This window comes from Neofelis nebulosa, chromosome 17 (assembly GCF_028018385.1).
Source record: "Neofelis nebulosa isolate mNeoNeb1 chromosome 17, mNeoNeb1.pri, whole genome shotgun sequence".
Lineage (NCBI taxonomy): Eukaryota > Metazoa > Chordata > Mammalia > Carnivora > Felidae > Neofelis > Neofelis nebulosa.
This window is the reverse complement of record NC_080798.1, coordinates 25,155,649-25,175,819: the sequence shown is the minus strand read 5'-3', so window position 1 is coordinate 25,175,819 and position 20,171 is coordinate 25,155,649. Positions and strand designations below refer to the sequence as shown.

The following is a 20,171-nucleotide window of genomic DNA, read 5'->3' as shown; positions in this document are numbered from 1 at the left end:
ACACTGGGAATTAGTCTTTTAACATATACACTTTGGCATGGGGGTTGGAGGACACATGAACATTCAGTCCATAGCAAACATTAAGATCCAACGAATTTGCCTTGCTAGGCTCTGGTCTTGCTTGGAATCTGTCACCCCTTTCTTTCTGATGTCTCCCTTTTGGAATAGGAAAGTCAATTCTATGCCTGTCCCACCATGGTAATTTGGAAGCACAAATTAATTTGGTTCCACAGGCTTACAACTGGACCGGAGTTTTATCTCAGGATGAATCACACCCCGAAGAGGTGTAACTAGAAACCAAATCTGGCACAAAAAAGAAAAGGAAATCATTGGCTCTTTTTTGAAGTGGAAGTAAAATTATTTTTATTATTGCTATTGTTATTTTGGTATCTGGGCTTTGCGATGTGAAAGGAGCTGACTTTACTTGCCTGCCAGGCTGTGTGGGGCTGTTGCATGTAGAATCAGAGCAGAGGAGGAAACCTGACATGGGGGCAGAGCTGTCTTCATTCCCTGGGCTCCCGCACAGCTCTGTCCACCATCTCAGCCTTCAAACCAGTTCCTACTTACATGTGCTTTCTTGGGAGTGGAGTGAAATCATGGCTTTAGTAACCAGACTTGAGTTTAAATCATGGCTCTACCACTTACTTGTTAGAAGACCCCAAGCAAAGTTTAGAACCCCTAAGTCTCATTTGATCAGCTGTCAAATGGCAATAATAGTAACTGGTAGCATTGTTATAAAGATTATTGGACAATGGGCACATATTGCATGGCACACAGCAAGTATGACATAAATGGTAGCTCTTATAGCCAAGATGTTAGCTGAGGTCTCTAGGACTCTTGAGTTAGAGATAAGATGTCTTGAATCCTAGCACACCTGGAGGAGTCTAAAACTTCCCCAATGTTCCTGCAAATCCACAGAAGGCTTTTGTTCCAAGGGTCACTCATATCTGGCTTGGAACTCACCTTTTTCTTGATGAGGTTGTCTCACATCTGTGCCATCTCTCTTATGGGTCATATCAACTCAAAATGAAACTCACCTCCTTTCTTGATTTCCCCAATGCCCCATCCCTCAAGATTTGGGGAGGAGACCCAGGAGGAGTTTATGTCTCATAAATATAATCTTAGCAGCTTCAAATGGAACATTAGGACTTCCTGTTCTGAAAATCTCTGTCAGCTACCTCCACCAGGATGTTTTTGGACTTCTTCGCTCCCACAGTGTCCCAACATCACACTGTCTCCCTGGCTCCCCTCTCTATACTCCCTTTTCTGAGAGCAAAATATATTTTCCCTTTTCTCATGATTATCAGACTAGCTATCTCTTTCCACTTTCTAGGTTTCTGCCAATACTTCTTGCTCAAAAAGATTATCAAGCCATTTATGGATCAAAAACCATCCCTACCCCAGGGGCAACTGAAATTTATACTCCCCTCTCCTGCATTATTACTGTTTCTTATTTAAATTTTATTACAGGATAAAACACAAAATTCTTTTTGTAGACCCAGAAAATCCAAGTGATTCATTTAAAAATCTATTAATAGTAATATGAGCTCAGTAGAGTGGATGGATTCAACTATATGAATGGAAATCAATAGCTCTGTTATACACTAGCAATAACCATTTAGAATTTTGTTGCAAAAAAAATCCCATTTGCCATGGCAACACAAGCCACAAATACTTATGAATAAACCTAACAAGTAATTGTGCAATAGTGTGAAGAAAAATGTTAACTTTATTGAAAGACTTAGAAAAACCACCAAATAAAGGTAGAGACAAATGTTTCCTCATTTTTAAGACCCAACAGTGTAAATATATATTCTTCAATTAATCTATAAATTTATTTCAATCCCAACTAAATCCCAACAAGTTAGTTGAGCAAAGTTTACATGGGAAGAAAAATGCACAAAAATAGCCAAGACATTTTTAAAAAAAGATAGAAGAAAATTGTCCTAGTGCATATTAAAATATTACAACCCTATAGTGATTAAGATGGTTCAGGAATCATGGGGCACCTTGGTGCCTCAGTCAGTTAAGCGACTGACCTGATTTTGGCTCAGGTCATGATTTCACAGTTTGAGGGTTGAGCCCCCTGCAGGACTCTGCGCTGACAATGTGGAGCCTGCTTGGGATTCTCTCTCTCCCTTTCTCTCTCTGCTCCTACCCCGCCCCAAGTAAATAAACTTTAAGAAAAAAGAAAAGATGGTTCAAGAATAAAAGAATATAATGCAAAAATGCAGAATTCAGAAGCATGTATATATGGAATGTAGTTTATTTATTATTATTTTTTTTTAATTTTTTTAACGTTTATTTATTTTTGAGACAGAGAGAGACAGAGCATGAACGGGGGAGGGTCAGAGAGAGGGAGACACAGAATCTGAAACAGGCTCCAGGCTCTGAGCTGTCAGCACGGAACCCGACGCGGGGCTCGAACCCACGGACCACGAGATCATGACCTGAGCCAAAGTCGGACGCTTAACTGACTGAGCCAGGCGCCCCTGGAATGTAGTTTATGATCAAGATGACATTTCTTAGTGAAAAAGGATCATATAACACATTTGTTTTAAACAAAGGGCTGAAATTTAGGAAAAATAATGTGAAATCCTGAATCTTATACAAGGGAGAAAAATATTCCAGATGAATTAAGAAACTAAATGTAAAAATGAACAAAACTTTAAAATACTTAAAAAAAAATCATCTTGAGATGGGGAAGACCTATCCAGAAGCTATAAAGAAACAAATGGACAAATTTGACCTTAGTCAAAACTGTATAGTTCAAAACTTCTATAAAATGACAGATGATAATCACAGTCATAAAAATATTTTTCAAAGAATTAATATCTAGAATATATAGAGCACTTTTACAAATCAATAGGAAAGAAACACAAATGTCCAAAGAATATGAGTAAGTTATTTAAAGGAGACCTACACATGACTTATAAGCATACAAAATGATGTCACCATCACTAGCAATCAAATTAAATGCAAATGAGAACAAGACAGCTTTTATAGCCCATGATGATTGTAATCATTTAAAATGGTTGATAATAGCTGTGATTGACAAATATGCATGAAAATGGGCACTCACTTATGGGTGGCAGTATAAATTAGTGTCAAAGGGAAAAATTCTTGTACTTTTTAACCCAGGAATTTCACTTCTAGAATCTATCAAAAATAATCACACATGTATAAAGATGTATGCAAAAAGATGTCTGTTGCAACACTTCTTGTAATGATCAAGTGTTGGAAGAGACCTAAATGTCCATCGATATAGAAATGAATAAATAGGGGTGCCTGGTGGCTCAGCCAGTTAAGTATCCGACTTTGGCTCAAGTCATGATCTCACCGTTTGTGAGTTTGACCCCTGCGTTGGGCTTTGTGCTGACAGCTTGGAGCCTGGAGCCTGGAGCCTGCTTTGTCTCCCTCTTTCTCTGCTCCTCCCCTGCTTGTGTTCTCTCTCTCTCTCTCTCTCTCTCTCTCTCTCAAAAATAAATAAACATAAAAAAATTAAAAAAAGAAGTGAATAAATAATGCATCTATGCCCTTAAATGTTGCCAATGGCCCTGACAAAAGAGGGAATCTATTTCTCCATTCTTTGAATCTAGTTTAGCAATGTAACTTCTCTTGGCTAATGGGACTGTACACATGACGCACTCAGAGGCTTGATAGGTGCTTGTATATTGTAGCCTGTTCTCTTGCTGCACTTGGGACCCTGACACTGCTGTGTGAATGAACCTGAGCCAGCCTTCTGGTGGGTGAGAGGCCATGTGGAGAACCCAGGCACACTGGCTGCCTCCCTCCAGAATATGGATGAGGCCATCCTAGACCATCCAGCCTGTAAAAGATCTGCCTGCTAACCACAGATGCATGAGAAAACTCATCAGAAATAAAACTGGATCAAACCAGAAGAATTGTGCAGCTGGTCTTTTTAAACTACTAGGTTTTGGGGTGGTTTGTTTTGTAGCAATAGATACTGATACTAATCCATACAATGAAATACCATGGAGCAATCTGAAAGAATGAGGTGAATATATGTGTCATAGTGTACTGACATGGAAAGCTTGCTGAGACAAATTATTAAGAAAAAACCAAAGACCTTGTAATTCTACAAGCTATCCTATAGTCTTCCAATAAATTCCCTTTTTTTCCCCCTCAAGCTGGCCATTGTTTATTTCTGTTGTTTGTAGCCAGATGGTTTTATTCATAGATGTTCCTGGTAAAATAAGTTTGGAAAACACTATGTGAAATATTTTTCTTACTTCAGGATTTGTCAGTAAATCCTTTCAAAAGAGGTTGTGAATGCAGCTGTCTCATTGTTTTTTGATATCAAAACCCTTCCCACCTTGCCCTAATATCCCAAGAGATTAATGGTCTGTATAATACACTCTGAGAAACTGTCCTATTTGTTCTTGTGACAAATGAATATGGCTCTAAGGATTCTACCATTTCCATCTGTCATTTTTCTGGAAGCCTTTCTCATTTGTGTGTGGTGCTGTGTCAGCTGTCCCAATTTCTACAAATTTGTTTCCAGGAACCCATTATATTAAAAGTAAATAGAGAATGGTCTCTGCTTTAAAAAAACATTCCTCTAGTTTTCCCCATTAATATTATTCATTATGTGGGTACATAATTACCCATTTATCCAATGTACCACATATCAGGGCAAGGTGATCTGTTTTAGAAAATAGACCCAATTCACATACTGCCCTAGACAAACTTGGTGAAAGAATTGGATTTGGGGGTAAGTCACTTCTTGGCTAGCATGGCATTGGTAGAGAAGTTATTATCAGAGAGGTACAAGGACTTGGAGCACTGGGTTGGGAGTTATACCAGTCACTGGACCAGACTGTGCCTCAGGCTGTTTAGTTTGTCCATAAAATGAGGGTGGTAATAGTGTCCCTATCACAGGGGCATTCTAGTGCTCAGATATATTAATGGAGGTGAAAGTGTATTGTGAAGGACAGAGCACTGCATCTGTAGGTATCAGCCCAGGCCCTCTCACTTCCAGGAGGCAGAAACCCACCCTGACACAGCTAAAGCAAAACAGGAATTTGTGTATTTGCATAAGTGAAATATTCATAAATATCCAGGGGGATTTTAGGTCTAGGCAGGGATGGATCCAGGGGTTCCAACACACTATCAAGATCTACTTCTTTCCATCTTTCATACATTTTCTGCTTTGACTCTTATCAGAAGAAGGGATATGAATTAATAAATATTCTCACTAAACAGTGAGAATTTCCACAGTCCTCACCACTTATGCAGGCCTTTGCTGACTGATGATATTTGCCAGGGACTTAGGCCTGTGAGTTTGAGATCCATAATTAGATTTAGAGTCAGGAAGAAAGGGGCTGTCAGTCCAACCTCTGCCTTGTTCCCTGAACACTGGTTCTAGCCAATTCCTTTCCTTCTCTCACCAGGAAATGAGGGTTCTGGGAATATGAAAGATAACTTCTTATTTTGGGAGGTGGATAGAAGACACACATTAGGGCCATACTTAGTAAACACAGATGGAACTGAATTGGATGCCTTCATCTAACCACTGGCTAAAGTTGGTAGGGTTCATGAATTCTTATCTGTAAAGGAAGGACTTTTGGCTTTCCATTTGATGGAAAAGACAATCCTACTGATGGATAAAGGAAAGAAGGGAGGGAGGGAAGAAAGGAAGGAAGGAAGCAAGGAAGGAAGATCAGAAGAAAGAAGGGAAGAGAGAAAGGAAAAGTAAGGGAAGGGAGAGAAGGAGATGTGGAAGGGAGAGAGGGAGGGAGATGAGCAAGAAGCAAGGGCAGGGGAGTGGGGAGGGGCTGATGGTGCCTGCAGAGCCTTAAGTGGGCCAGGCTGGAGGAAAGGCAGAGGGCTTTTCCTGAACAATTCCTTTTTCTTCATGACTTCCCAGCTCCTCTAGGTTTCTGTGGGCATCAGTTTCCAGTGTTTAAACTTATTTTTATGACTATAAAAGTTAAATATGCTTATTATAAGTAAGAGAAAGCACAGAAAACTATAAAGAAGCTGAAAAGCCCTTCATGATTCCACTGATTGTGACCCAAAGTTTGAAGGCTAGGCCTTAACGTGCATGACCCTGGGCCTGCCTGCCTCTGACCTCCTCTTTCTATGCCTTGTGCTCACTGCTCTCCTTCTCAACTTGCACAACTGCTGTCCTGCTCCCTGGAGTACTGTCCTGCCCTGCCCCATCAGTTCATGGTTGGCTCTTCAAATCTTTTAGGTTTTTTTTTTTTTTTTTAAATTTTTTTTTTCAACGTTTATTTATTTTTGGGACAGAGAGAGACAGAGCATGAACCGGGGAGGGACAGAGAGAGAGGGAGACACAGAATCGGAAACAGGCTCCAGGCTCTGAGCCATCAGCCCAGAGCCTGACGCGGGGCTCGAACTCACGGACCGTGAGATCGTGACCTGGCTGAAGTCGGACGCTTAACCGACTGCGCCACCCAGGCGCCCCTCTTTTAGGTCTTAAGCCAAATGTTGAAGGCCCAACTCTTTCTCTGTCACCTAGTCACTTTCTAACATCACAGAACTTATTTTTTATAGTCTTTATAACTACCTGGATATACATTCTTTTCTTTTTTTTTTTTGATTGTTAGTAGGGTATTTAAAAATTTTTATTTCCAATATAGTTATACAGTGTTACATTAGTTTCAGGTATACAATATAGTGATTCAATAATTTCATACATCACTTGGTGCTCATCATGACAAGTGCCTTCCTTAATCCCCATCATCTCTTTCACTCACCCGCCTCTCCAAACTGCTCCTGGTAACCAGCAGTTTGTTCTCTATAATTAAAGATCTCTTTCTTGATTTCTCTCTTTTTTTCCCCTTTGCTAGTTTGTTTTGTTTCTTAAATTCCACATGAGTGAAATCATATGGTATTTGCCTGTCTCTGACTGATTTATTTCACTTAACATTATACTCTTTAGCTCCATCCATGTTGTTGCAAATGGCAAGATTTTATTCTTTTTTATGGCTAAAAAATTTCCCATATATATATGGGAAATTATATATATATATATATATATATATGGGAAATTATATATACAAATTATATATACATCTATACATCTCACATCTTCTTTATTCATCTGTTGATGGATGCTTGGGCTCATTTGATAATTTGGCTAGTGTAGATAATGCTGCTATAAACATCAGGGTGTGTATACCCCTTTGAATTGGTGTTTTTGTATTCTTTGGGTAAATACCCACTAGTGTGATTAATGGATCATAGGGTAGTTCTATTTTAAATTTTTTGAGGAACCTCCATCCTGTTTTCCACAGTGGCTGCACCAGTTTGCATTCCCACTAACGGTGCAAGAGTGTTCTTTTTTTTCCACATCCCAACACTTGTTTCTTGTTTGTTTTTTTTTTTATTTTAGCCATTCTGACAGGTGTGAGGTGACATCTCATTGTAGTTTTGATTTGCATTTCTTTGAATGCAAATGATGAATTATGTTGAGCATCTTTTCATTTGTCTGTTGGCCATGTGGGTGTCTTCTTTGGAAAAGTGTCTCTTCATGTCTTCTGCCCATTTTTAAATGGATTACTTGTTTTCTGGGTGTTGAGTTGTATAATTTCTTTGTAATTTTGGATATTAACCATTTATTGGACATATAATTTGCAAGTATCTTCCCAGATGTACATTCTTTATTGGTTCAGTTGTTTAATTGTGGTTTTCCCCACCTAAAATGAGAGCTCCATCAGAACAAGGACATTCATCACTGTGTTGTACCTGGCACATAATAGGTACTTATTATTTGTTGAATGACTGATCAATACTTTTTGCTTCACAAAGCTTTTACATATACATGAATTTGTATAATCTCAGTAAAATAAGGGAATGGATTATGAAATTCATTTTCTAAGTGAAGGAAAGGAGGCTTAGAGAGGTGGAGGAATCTGCTTGAAGTTACAGAATCGATCCCTAGTGGATGTGGACCTGGAACACATATGTCATCACATCCAGTTCACTGTGGTCATTGTGCCTCCTTGATGCTATGCTTTAAGGTGAAGGTGAGGATTTTTTTCTATGTGCGTGTTAAGGAAAAACTGATGACTGATTGGTTGGTCCTTTACATAAGGAGGCTTATTCATCTTTTTGCGCAGTCTTGGACAGACTGCTTTTAACAAACTTGACATAAACAGCCCCATGAGCAGCAGGAGGGCTAGAGGAGGATGAAAATCTTGAACAGATGTCTGGTTGCTCATGGGGTGAGTCAACCCACAAGGTCAAGGCTGTCTTCAACTCACTGATCTTTGGGAAAGTCCTTGTCAGGGGATAATCAGTTCTTTCTAGCAAATTTCTGAATCCAGGCATGACGTAGCAGTGAGATTGTTCTTGCTTTAGTCCAGTGGTGCAGAACTTGTCAGTTGATTATCCAAAGAGCCCACTCCCCATTCTTTTTTACTCACCAGAGCTCACTTCCACTATTATAGATGGAAACATCCAGAGGCTGCTTTCTAGATGTCCTTTGCAACATGGGTATGTGACCTGATCTGGGCAATGACTTCCCAAGGGAAGTTTCCTGGGGAGAATGGATGCTCCTAGGAAAGAACTTAATCCAATCCAAGATAATAGAGGTGTAAGGGAGGAGAAATTCTCTGTGTGGTGATGTGATTCCTTGAAGATATTTTGGCTGTCTTTGCAACCATGAGGGGGAACATCATCATCTTGGTGAGGACAGCAGGATGAAAAGATGAAGAGAGCCTGGACCTTAATGACCTAGTTGAGCCACTGAACCAACTCTTGAACTTCTTCCAGATTTTTCGGAAAATGGGTGAATAAATGTCCTTTTTTGTTTCAGGCATTTGTAGTTGAGCGTTCCTTGCCAAACCTGAAATAGCCAAAAGTATCTTAAAAGACATTTCCAATTTTGTCTCAGAGTCCTGCATATTCTCTTTATGAGAGTCCTGCATACAAGTTGCTGTTATTAAAATGGAAACTGGGTTTTCCTAGGCCTTACTCAACTGTGGACTGGGAGAGGTCCTACGAATGGTAATAATTATTAGTTTTTCACCATTTCTTGTCCCTACCAGCATGGGGAAGCACCTTCTGTAGTCACCTTCCCCCTTTTATCCACCACAAAGTCTCATCCAGCTATTTCTCATAGTCTACGGGGCTGTCTCAAGTGAGTTCAAGAGCCAGTCCCATGTTTTTCTGCTTCATCTCCTTTGTTGTATGCACTTCTTGTGAAGCCTCTTGATGGCATATCTTCTCATTGTTGTGCTTCCTTGTTGATATGAGAAGATCACTGAAGTGGGAGCAGAGAGATTTGCTTCCTATTTGACAAAATGACCTTGGATGAGCCCGTGCTTCCTGCTGGGCTCCAAATACTATCTGACCATGATGAGGTAGGTGGATGATATCATCTCTGAGGTAGTGTCTCAGCAGTGAGATGTGGGGATTTTAAACTCCTGTTCTCAGAGCTTGGGTCTGCAGTGTGTGACAGCTGGGAGCACAATCCCTGTGTCACCTCCCTAGGCTGATAACATGGGCGTAGGCTCTGCCCTCATCTGCTATGCCAAGGGTCAGAGCCATGGCCTGCCAGGAGCCCCTTGGAGGTGGGTATTTGCACTGAGGAGTTTTGCTTCTGCGTGGGGGGTGTCTGAGAGGTGGCGGGGAGGGAAGTGTGTGGGCAGGTGGCTCCTTATCTGCAGTGAAATCAAGAGTAAGGCCATCTGTCTTTGTTAGGAATGCATATGCTAGGAATTTTACCTTGTCAAAGTTTTATTCTAGTCCAGACCTACAGATGGAGCAGGCATTTACTGGGGCTGAAGGGAGAGGACAGGGAAAGTAGCACATCAGGCAGAGGGAATAGCATGCACAGAGGCTCTGAGATGGGGGAGAGTGTGATGTTTGAGCACCTGAAAAAAGTGAGTGGAAATAGGCTGGAGGAGGCAGGAAGTAGCATGCACAGGGTCTGGCTGGCCATGGTGAGGATGCTGAACCTGCTTGTGAGACCTAACTCTGAAAGGCTTAGAGCAGAGGGAATATGACTAGACCTGTAGTTTGGCTGCCACAAGGAAAAAGGATAGAGCAGAGCCCAAGTGGATGTGTGGTTCTGAATAGGAGGTTAACACAGTCATTAGCTATAGGTGACAGTACAGAGATTAGACTGGTGGGGCAGGGATGGAGAGAGGTGGATGGGCTTGAAATATACATAGGAGGAAAAGCCATTTGGCACTGATTTGGCTACAGAGGGTGAGGGAAAAGGAGGTATCAGAAGTAACTCCTTGATTCTGGATTCTGTAGCTATGTGAAAGGTGGTGATCTTGGTAAGATGAGGAACTCTGGAGAGGACAGGCTTATAAAGATGCTCAAGTTCAACATGATATAATGAGCTTGAAGTCCATTTGAGACATCTAAGTGGGGTTTTGTTAGTGGGTTTAGTGGATCAATCTAAGTTTGCAAGCTTTGCTGGCTATGGTGAGGAAATTGTACCTGATTTTATTAGCAATGAGAAGACTTTAAAAGGGTTTGAGCAGATGGGGCCATGCTTTTGGCTTCATTGTGAGAATAGATTGGAAGAGAGCCAGAAAGAAAGTATGGGAACCTCTGGAGGTGAAGGTACATGGCAGTTGCAGCAGGGATGCTAATGGGACCACTGAGAAGAGAGAAGCAAGAGTGGTCCACTGGCTCCTATCTCTCCCATGAAATGTGGGCAGCTTTCCCCTCTCTAGACCTGGGCCTCCCCATTGGAAAGGAGCACTTTGGTCTGTATAGTCAGGCCACCTCAGGCTCTCGTACCCCAGTTTGGGATCACTGCATCTGCTTTCTCGGAAACAGATCAGTATTTCTATGGCAAGGGAGGCTGGAGAAGAGTCTCTGCAGGACCAAGAAGAGGCCCCTTTGCTCACTTGCATCTGGGAAAGAGGGTTGCAATTTGCATGAAAGAGGCAGGCAGCAGTACACAGATGGCAGCTCTGTAATTCCATTTCTGTGCCTCACAGCTCCTGGAGCACTGCATCTGGGACTGCTGGGTTCCTTCAAACTCAGTTCCAGGGAGACCAGGGCTGAGAAGAACTGGCTTGCTGATGGTCCCTCCTGCACCTACATGGAAGGCCTGGGAGGTCAACTACTGCCCAGGGATGCAGCCTAGGGTAAGGGTTACCCAGGGTCCCACATTGATGGTTTCTGTCAGTGTCTGTCAGATGTTACTGGCCCGAGAAGAGCATAGAATTTAAGTTAACCTTCAGAAACATTATAAATTTGACATAGCAATTTTATTTCTGTTAAGTCTAATAATAAAGAAATGGGTTTGTACTTTGTAGGTTTTTGCATTGTTATTTCATTTTTATAGAAATTCATTTTTTGTGTGTATTACAAAAGTATCAGTCTGCAACAGATTGGAAATAAAAATGAACCATGGTACTTCTGCCTATGTAGTGGAAGAAGCACTGGTCTAGGTGATCTTGGGCAACCACTTTCCTTTTCCAGATCTCAGTTTCTCCACATGTGGATAAATGGTGAGCATGTTTGGAGGTTTGGGGGAACTTTTGGCTCTGAATCCTTATTTGTTTATTATTTCACTCAAACACTATTTATTGGGCATCTACTTTGTGCCAGACACAGTAGGAAAAGTTTAGAATACAACCGTGAGAAATATCAGAAGTGGCCCCTGCACCTTTGCAGTTTATGGTGAGAGAATAAACAGGGACATATATCAGATTATATGACACATACAGGGACACATATGAAATTATAGTTATAGGAAGTGCAATTAAGGAAAAGATTGGATCAACAGTGGAACTTGTCCTGCCCAAGGGTCCAGGCAAGAATTCCTGAAGAAGTGTTATATAACCTGGAATCAGAGAGATTTGTAGGAGATGATTAGGTAACGTATTTGCCCCTCAGGATCCACTTTCTATCTTTGTCCATCCTGCTCTGTGCTCAGGTGGATGACCTCCAGGGATTGCCTCACCAGGCTCTTGCTTCCAGCAGGTTTGGGCCAGAGGAAGAGATGAGTGGGAAGAAGCAGAGTGAGGTCATGGTGTTTATTTCTCTGGCTCCCTCCCTGCCTGGGATGGCATTCCTCTACTTGTGGCTTCTGTGGCAACCACAAGACAGATCTCTGCAGAATGCATAATTAACTGTGGGCTCTAATTTCTATGCTCTGAAACCCACTCCCTCATTGCACCAAGACCATGTTTTGCATGGGCTGTTCCCAGTCTGTGGCTGTGGAGTGGGGTACTAAAGCATTCCTGGGAGATACAGGACTTCTCTGCTGGCTGATTTTGTCTTGAGGGCTCCCTGATAATGTTTACAAAACTCCTTTAGTCTGCACAGTTTAGGATGCTCCTACCCATCCGTCTTTCCCTCTATTCTTCATTTGGGGTCAGATTTATATCATGTCTGATGGCTCTCCCAGCATTTCTGTGTTCCCTACCCATTTTCTCTCATAAAAATTTTCCCTAATAAAATCTTTGCATGCTTAATCTCAACTTGGCATCTGCTTTCTGGACATCTTGCTTTTGTTGAGAGGCCCTTTGCCTGTAACCTCAAGCTCACTGGTTCCCAGGAGCTACTCTTTCTACTTTAGGCCTGGCTGTGATTCTCACTGTTGCTAGTCTCTGTGTGGTATTTCCCCTAGTCTTGCCTGTGACTTTTCAAAAAACCCCACCATTAAACTCTATGAAGTTACTGCTATAGACTGAATGTTTTTTTCCCACCAAAATTCATATGTTGAAACCTAATCCTTAATGTGATGGTACCTGGAGAAGGAGCCTTTGGGGTGATTAGGTTATGATGGCAGAGCCCTCAAAAATGCAGTTTGTGCCTTTGTAAAAGAGACCCCAGAGAAATGATCCCTCATCCTTCTTGCCAAATGAGATAATAGAGAAAAGACAGCAGTCTATGAACAAAGAGACAGGGCTTGACTGGACACAGAATCTGCCAGTGCCTTGATCTTGGACTTTCCAGCCTCTAGAACTGTGAGAAATGCATTTATCTTACCTCTAGGACACCCAGTCTCTGGCTCTGTTATAGCAGCCTGAACTGACGTAGACAGTTTACCCCTTTTGAACTTGTTTCCACCAGAACTCTGACTGATACCGTACTCTAGGCACAGAGGATAGTATAGTCTGTGCATTGGCCTGATGTGTGAGGAGCAGGTTGGTGGAGGAGGACCAGGGGAGAGAAATACAAAATGACTTGGGTTTGTATCTGAAAAGCATCATAAAAAATTTTTTTTGAAGAATTTTAGGCAGAGGTAATAATATCACACTTGCACATTATAAAGATGATATGGTTGTATTGTGAAGAATAGATTTGGGGTGGGTGTGGAGTGGATGTAGGGAGACTAGTTAGAAGGCTATTTGTATAGTCCAGATGAGAAATGGCAGCAGCTTGGACCAAGAAGGTGACAGTGATAGTGGAGATTAGGAGGTGGATTGGATACTGGGGTTTAGGAAAAGGGGGATGAAAAGAATGACTCCTCGACTTTGGCTTATATCCTTGAATGGAGGATGTAGGTGCTGTTTAATGAGATACTGTACACTGAAAGACAATTAACTTTCTGGGTGGGGAGATCGTGAGTTTGATCTTGGACATGCTGAATTTTGAGGTGCCATTGAGATTGCCAAGTAGGGAGATAAGTAAGCAACTGAGCCCAGGTCTAAGCAATCAACAGAGGAGACGACTAGGGTGGAGATAGACATTTTGGTGCCATTTGTACATATAGAGGCATGAATGAGATTTCTTGGGGCAAGAGAAAAAAAATAGAGAAAACAAGGTTTTAGGATCTTTATGACCTTGGACATGGCAATGGATTCTTATATATGATATCAAGAACATGAGAAACAGAAGAAAAAATAGATAAAATGGAATTCATCAAAATTAAAACTTGTGTATCAAAAAGCATTATCAAAGTAAAAAGACAACCTACAAGATGGGAGAAAATTTTTGGTAACCATATATTTGATAAAGATTAAATATCCAGAAGATATAAAGAACTCCTACAATTCAACAACAACAAAAAAGAACAACTGAGTTTCAAAAAAGGGCAAAGGACTTCAACAGGCATTTCTCTAAAGAAGAAATACAAATGGACAATAACCACACGAGAAGATGTTCAACATCATTAGTCATTATGGAAATGCAGGTCAAAACCACAATGAGATACTACTTCATACCTATTGGTATAGCTATAATGAAAAACATGGAACATAGGTGTTGGTGAGAAGTTGGAACTCTTGTGCATTGCTAGTGGGAATATAAAATGGTGCAGCCCCTGTGGAAAACAGTATGGCAGTTCCTCAAAAAGCTAAACATAAACTTAGTGTATGACACAATTCTGCTCTTAGATAAACTATACGCTTGGGGCACCTGGGTGGCTCAGTCGGTTAAGGGTTTGACTTTGGCTCAGCTCATGATCTTGTGGTTCGTGGGTTGGAGCCCCGCATTGGGCTCTGTGCTGACAGCTCAGAACCAGCTCAGAAACAGGCTCCAGCCTGCTTTGGATTCTGTGTCTCCCTCTCTCTCTGTCCCTCCCATACTCATGTTCTATCTCTCTGTCTCTCAAAAATAAATAAACGTTAAAAAATTTAAAAAAATAAAAAAAGATAAGCTGTATGCTCAAAGGAATTGAAAGTAGGGACTCCAACAGATATTTGTATGCCAAAGTTCATTGCAGCACTATTTACAATAGCTGAAAGGTGAAAACAACTCAAGTATCCATTAAGAGATTGAGTGGATAAACCAAATGTGGCATACATATACAATGGATATTTTTCAGTCATAAAAAGGAAAGATGTTCCAATACATGTTACAACATGAATGAACCTTGAAAACATTATGCTAAGTGAAATAAGGCAGACACAAAAGGACAAATTTTGTATAATTCCACTTATCTGAGGTGAAATAAGCAATTTCATAGAGACAGAAAAGAGAGACGTTACCAGAGGCTGGAGGAAGGAGGAAATGGGGAAGTGTTGTTTAATGGTTACAGAGTTCCTGTTTGGAGTGATGAAAAGGCTTTGGAAATAGATTGTGGTGATGATGGTAAAACAATGTGAATGTAATTAATGCTATTGAATCATATACTAAAAAATGTAAAATTTTGTTTCATGGATTTTTATATGTCTTAATAAATTTGTTTTTTTTTAATTTTACTTATTTATTTTGAGAGAGAGAGAATCCCAAGTAGGCTCTGCACTGTCAGCACAGAGCCTAACATGGGGCTCAAACCCACAAACTGAGATCACAACCTAAGCCGAAATCAAGAGTCGGACACTTAATCAATTGAGCCACCCAGACGCCCCTAAATTTGTGTTTTAAGAAAGATTTTAGGCCTGAGTCTTGAGGAATTCCATCATTTAATGGTCCAGTAGAGAACAGTAGGTTTACCAGCATACTGAGCATGAGACATCAAGTTGAGAGAAGGAAGTCTGGGGAGCAAGGTGTCATGGGAGTCTGTGAAGAGGGTCCTCTAAGTGTATGGGAGGGGGCAAAAGGTCAAATGCTGCTGCTGTGAAAGGTAATGTGAAAACCACAGATTCATTGGTTCAGCAAGATGGGGGTCTTTGGTAATTTTGGTGAGACTTCTTTGGTGGAGTACCAGATAGGATGTCATATTTTAGTGGATTGAGTCAGTGGGTGGTGAGGAAGTGGTAATACTGAGTAGAACCACATTCCCACGCCTCTCTCCCTGTGTTGGGGCTTAAAGTGGGTCCCTTGCCTGATTTCAATCCTAAAGGAAGTGAATGTCTGACTTCCATTCTTGCTTTCTGGGTCTCTGGGCTCCTTCTGGGCTGGGGCCAACCTTCCTTTCAGATTTCATGGCCACTACCAATTCTAGTCCAGTGTACTTTGCCTGAAAACTGGCAACATGCCTCCTAGTGCTTTATTTTTGAGAATCATCAGGGGACACTCATTTTACAACAGAGGATGGTTGAGAAACAAAATGAAGAGTGAATAGGAATCTGCAAAAGGTAGCAGAAAGGGATCTGGAATGAGATTTAGCTTTGTTTTGGCAACGAGCTCTGTGTGGCCCAGGCCAGGGCACCAAGAAGGGAGAGGGTTAAGTAGGAGAGCCTGCTCTTCATGGTGCTGACCCACATTGCCCACTGGAGGCTGAAGCAGGCTTTTGTCTCTTGGATACTGGGAAGCATGTGATCCTCACACTTTGTGCCTCTCTGCTGCCTTTTGCAGTTCTCTTTTTATTGGCCTTAGGTCTAACTGGATGATTTTTATACTGAACATCTCCTTTTTTCTGTGCCAAACATCCAGTCCTCGTCTGATAATCACACTTTGACTTTTATTTTGGGAACTGCATTTTCCTCACCCTCAGTTCATGTAGTTGGGGTGAATATGTCTCCTAGGATAATTGAGTAAGTGATAAAAATGTGATTTGTTGGGTCAGTAAAAGTCAACCTTGGATATTTGTGGAAACTATTGGCAAAGGGGAGCTCCTTTTCCTTCGGGATTATTATATTGGGAGAACTTTCTAGAGCCATCCCTTGAAAGGAATACAAAAGCTGATATAGGAGGAAAGCTAAATTCAGAGAAAAAGAGATAATGAGATGGAGAAAGTACTGAGCCCCTGGATGCAGCTCTGCCTGAAAACAACATGCCCCTGAACTTTTCAGTTATATGAGACGATTGGTACTTTTTTTTTTTTTTTACTACACCATTTTGAGTTGTATTTTTGTCATTTGAAACAATGAGAATTCTAATACTTCCAGTAAGAGCATTTTTAGTTCTGTTGTTTTAGGAATTTACAGGTCCTTCACACCAGAAACATTGCATTTAATATCTGCTGATACAGGGGTTAGAAAGCAGCTATTCCTCTAATGCCTTCTCAGAAATGGAAGATGGGATTTAAAAAACAACTACTGATGTATAATTTATATACCATAAAAGTAACCCATTTTAAGTGTACAATTCAAAGATTTTTAGCACATTTAGAGTTGTAAAATCTACTATTAGAACATTTCCATTAAACCAAAAATACTTCTTGTGTTCATTTGCAATCAATCCCTGTCTCAAACCTAGGCAACCATTAATCTATTTATCTATAGATCTGCTTTTTCTGGGCATTTAATATAAATTGAATAACACAGCATGTGGTCTTTTGTCTGTGGCTTCTTTCACTTAATGTTTTTGAGTTTCATCCATGTTGTAGTATTTCACAAGTTATTTACACTGATTGCTTTCATTTTTTGGTTGTTATGAATAAAGCTTCTAAGTACATTTAGATACAGGTCTTTGTGTAACCATATGTTTTCATTTCTTTTATGTGAATACCTAGAAGGAGAATTTCTGAGCTGTATGGTAAGTTTTATATTTAACTTTTTAAGAAACTGCCAAACTATTTTCCAAAGTGGCTGCACCAACATTACATGAGGATTCTATTTTGTCCACATTCCCCCCAACACTTGTTACCTTCTGTCTTTTTGATTGTAGACATTCTAGTGGGTGTGATGTGCTATCTCACTATAGTTCCAATTTGCATTTTTCTAATGACTAATGATATTGAGTAGTTTGTCAGGTGCTTATTAGTTATTGTACACTTTCTCTGGTGAAATTTATATTCAAATCTTTTGCCCATTTAAAAATTTGTATTGTTTTATTAAGTAGCAAGTATTCTTTCTATATTCTGGATTTCAGTCTTTCAGGCAGATATATGATTTGTAAATATTTGGGAGATGGGATTTTACATCTAGAAGCTAATGGTTCCTATCTATTTCTTCAGGCCTAGTGTGGACCTTGGCATATCCTGGAGACTGTTACAATCTGCCTTCAAACCCTCTTACTTCACAGGTATATATCCTACTTCCAAACTGTCTTACCCTCTACCCCAGAACTAGGTCCTTACTTTAGTTTTCTTGTCTGCAAACAACATAAACCAAATATAGATGAACTAAATGAAAGGTAATTTGTTGGTAGGACTTCTGGACCTGTTGGCCAAGCCATGCATAAGCCACATGTCTACCCCTTAGCTATGCCAGGAGAGAGGGGGAAAGGCCTGGCCTCCGTCAGTGGAGGGTAGGACCCTTGATTTACTCTTTCACCAAGACTCCCCATAATGGAGGAGAGATCATTTCCATATAGGAAATCAGGGCACTGTTAAAATGGGGCAAATAGATGCTGCACAGCCAAAAATTAAGGTTCACTCTGTAGGATCTTCATTAGGAATGTCAGGACCTACTAGCAATAACTCCAATTTGGCCATGCCTTGTAAAGAGTGATGGCTCTTTGTAGGATTAAGGTGAGGCATCATTTTCTGGAACACATGTCTCTGGTGATGGAGATTCTGGAAATAATAAACATTTGTGTAATTTGAAGAAAATTGAATTTGAAGAAAATTCAATAAATAGGACTGGGGCGCCTGGGTGGCGCAGTCGGTTAAGCCTCCGACTTCAGCCAGGTCACGATTTCGCGGTCCGTGAGTTCGAGCCCCGCGTCAGGCTCTGGGCTGATGGCTCGGAGCCTGGAGCCTGTTTCCGATTCTGTGTCTCCCTCTCTCTCTGCCCCGCCCCCGTTCATGCTTTGTCTCTCTCTGTCCCAAAAATAAATAAAAAACGTTGAAAAAAAAATTAAAAAAAAAAAATAGGACTGATGAGCAGAGATTAGTGGGGAGAAAATTTCCACTGAATATAAGAATAGGGTTTCTGATAGGGTTTTCCAGTGATGGAATGGGCTTCCCTAGAGGCAGAAATGTCTCCAATAGAAGTGTGTGTAAGCCAAGGCTGGATAAAGATGTGTCTTCTTATGGTTAACTTTATGTTTCAACTTGTCTGGGCCACAGGGTCCCCAGATATTTGGTTAAACATCATCCTGGGTGTGTCTGTGAAGGTGTTTCTGGAGCAGATTAACAGTTGGACTCGTAGACTGCTTAAAACAGACTCCCCTCCTCTATGTGGGTGGGTCTCATCCAGTCTGTTGGAGGTATGAATAGAACAAAAGTGCAGATAAGAGAGAATTCTCTCTCTCTACTTGACTGAGGTGGCACATGTGTCTTCTCTTACCTTCAGACTCAGACTTGGACCGTATCTCACACCATCTGCCCTCCTGGTTCTCAGGCCTCCTGCTTGCTGACTAAATATTTTGGGACATTTCAGCCTCCATAACCACGTGAGCTGATTCTTTATAATAAATAAATAAATAAATAAATATCCTATTGATTCTGTTTCTCTGGATAACCCTAATACAATGTCACAGGTAAAATGGCAAGATGAACTCAGAAGTCTTGTCTATCCCAAGAATCTCTCATGCTACCCTGTAGAAGCTCTGAAGAAGTTCCACTTGGTGGCTACTGTGTGGGTTTAGAAAGCTTAGCTCTGGATCTTCTACTAGCTGTGGGCCCTTAGCCACAGTGAGTCTTAGTTTCTTCTTCTATAAAGAAGGATAATAATAGACCAATGGTTCCCATATTTGGCTGCACAATGAATCACCTAGGGGTTTTAAAAAATACTGATTTTCATCCCCAGACATTCTGATTTAATTGGCATGAAGTATGAGTTTGTAAAGCTCCCCAGGTGATTCTGGCATGCAGTAAAGTTTGGGAACCATTGTAATAGAGTTTGGCTGTGGGGATTATATGTGACAACTCATGCAAAGCAGCTAGCATGGCATGGCAGCTCCAGCAAAGGCAGCTGTTAGGAATAAAGAGATGAAGTCATGTTTGACCTAAAGATTCCCAAAGGGAGTGATCAACAGTTTTCCTTGCCCTGACTTTTTACATTGCGCTATGCTGCTTTTCTTCTGCTTCTCAATCAGGCTATTGGCCTGAGCATTTCCGAGGAAGAAGGCAGGGTTATCTTTTTAGAGAGGACTTGGGAGGGTGAGTGGGAGGGACAGATTTCTCTCTGTCTCTTCACTCCCAAATATGTTTTCCAGATAGTGCCAGGTTTATTTACAAAGGAACTATAGCTGTATGTGTGTGTGTCCTAAATGTCCCCTGCAGCCCCCTGTCCCTGGAGAGCAGCTCAGCTCTGCCGGGCTCCATAAACAACAGTATCTGGAAGCCCAGAACCCTCTGTCCAATTTCTGTGTGTGTCCTTATGTCCTTCCTGCTTTCATGCCTGGATCCCCAGGGCTGCCTCTGCTTCACATAACAGCTGGATACAAAATGAAACTTTCCATCAACTTTCAGGATAAACTAATCTCCACCAGGCACTTTATGAATTTAATACATTCTACTGAAGATGTGAAGATCACAAGGTAGGGAC

General features: G+C 41.0%; 1 long non-coding RNA gene across 1 annotated transcript; it reads left to right on the top strand.

Moving 5' to 3' along the window:
• The first annotated feature begins 10,955 nt into the window (after positions 1 to 10,955).
• On the top strand, positions 10,956 to 19,082 carry LOC131499538 (uncharacterized). The gene is made up of 4 exons (XR_009255940.1): positions 10,956 to 11,102; positions 17,252 to 17,271; positions 17,693 to 17,760; positions 18,749 to 19,082. It is a non-coding gene; the product is annotated as an uncharacterized LOC131499538 (long non-coding RNA).
• The last annotated feature ends 1,089 nt before the right edge of the window (positions 19,083 to 20,171 follow it).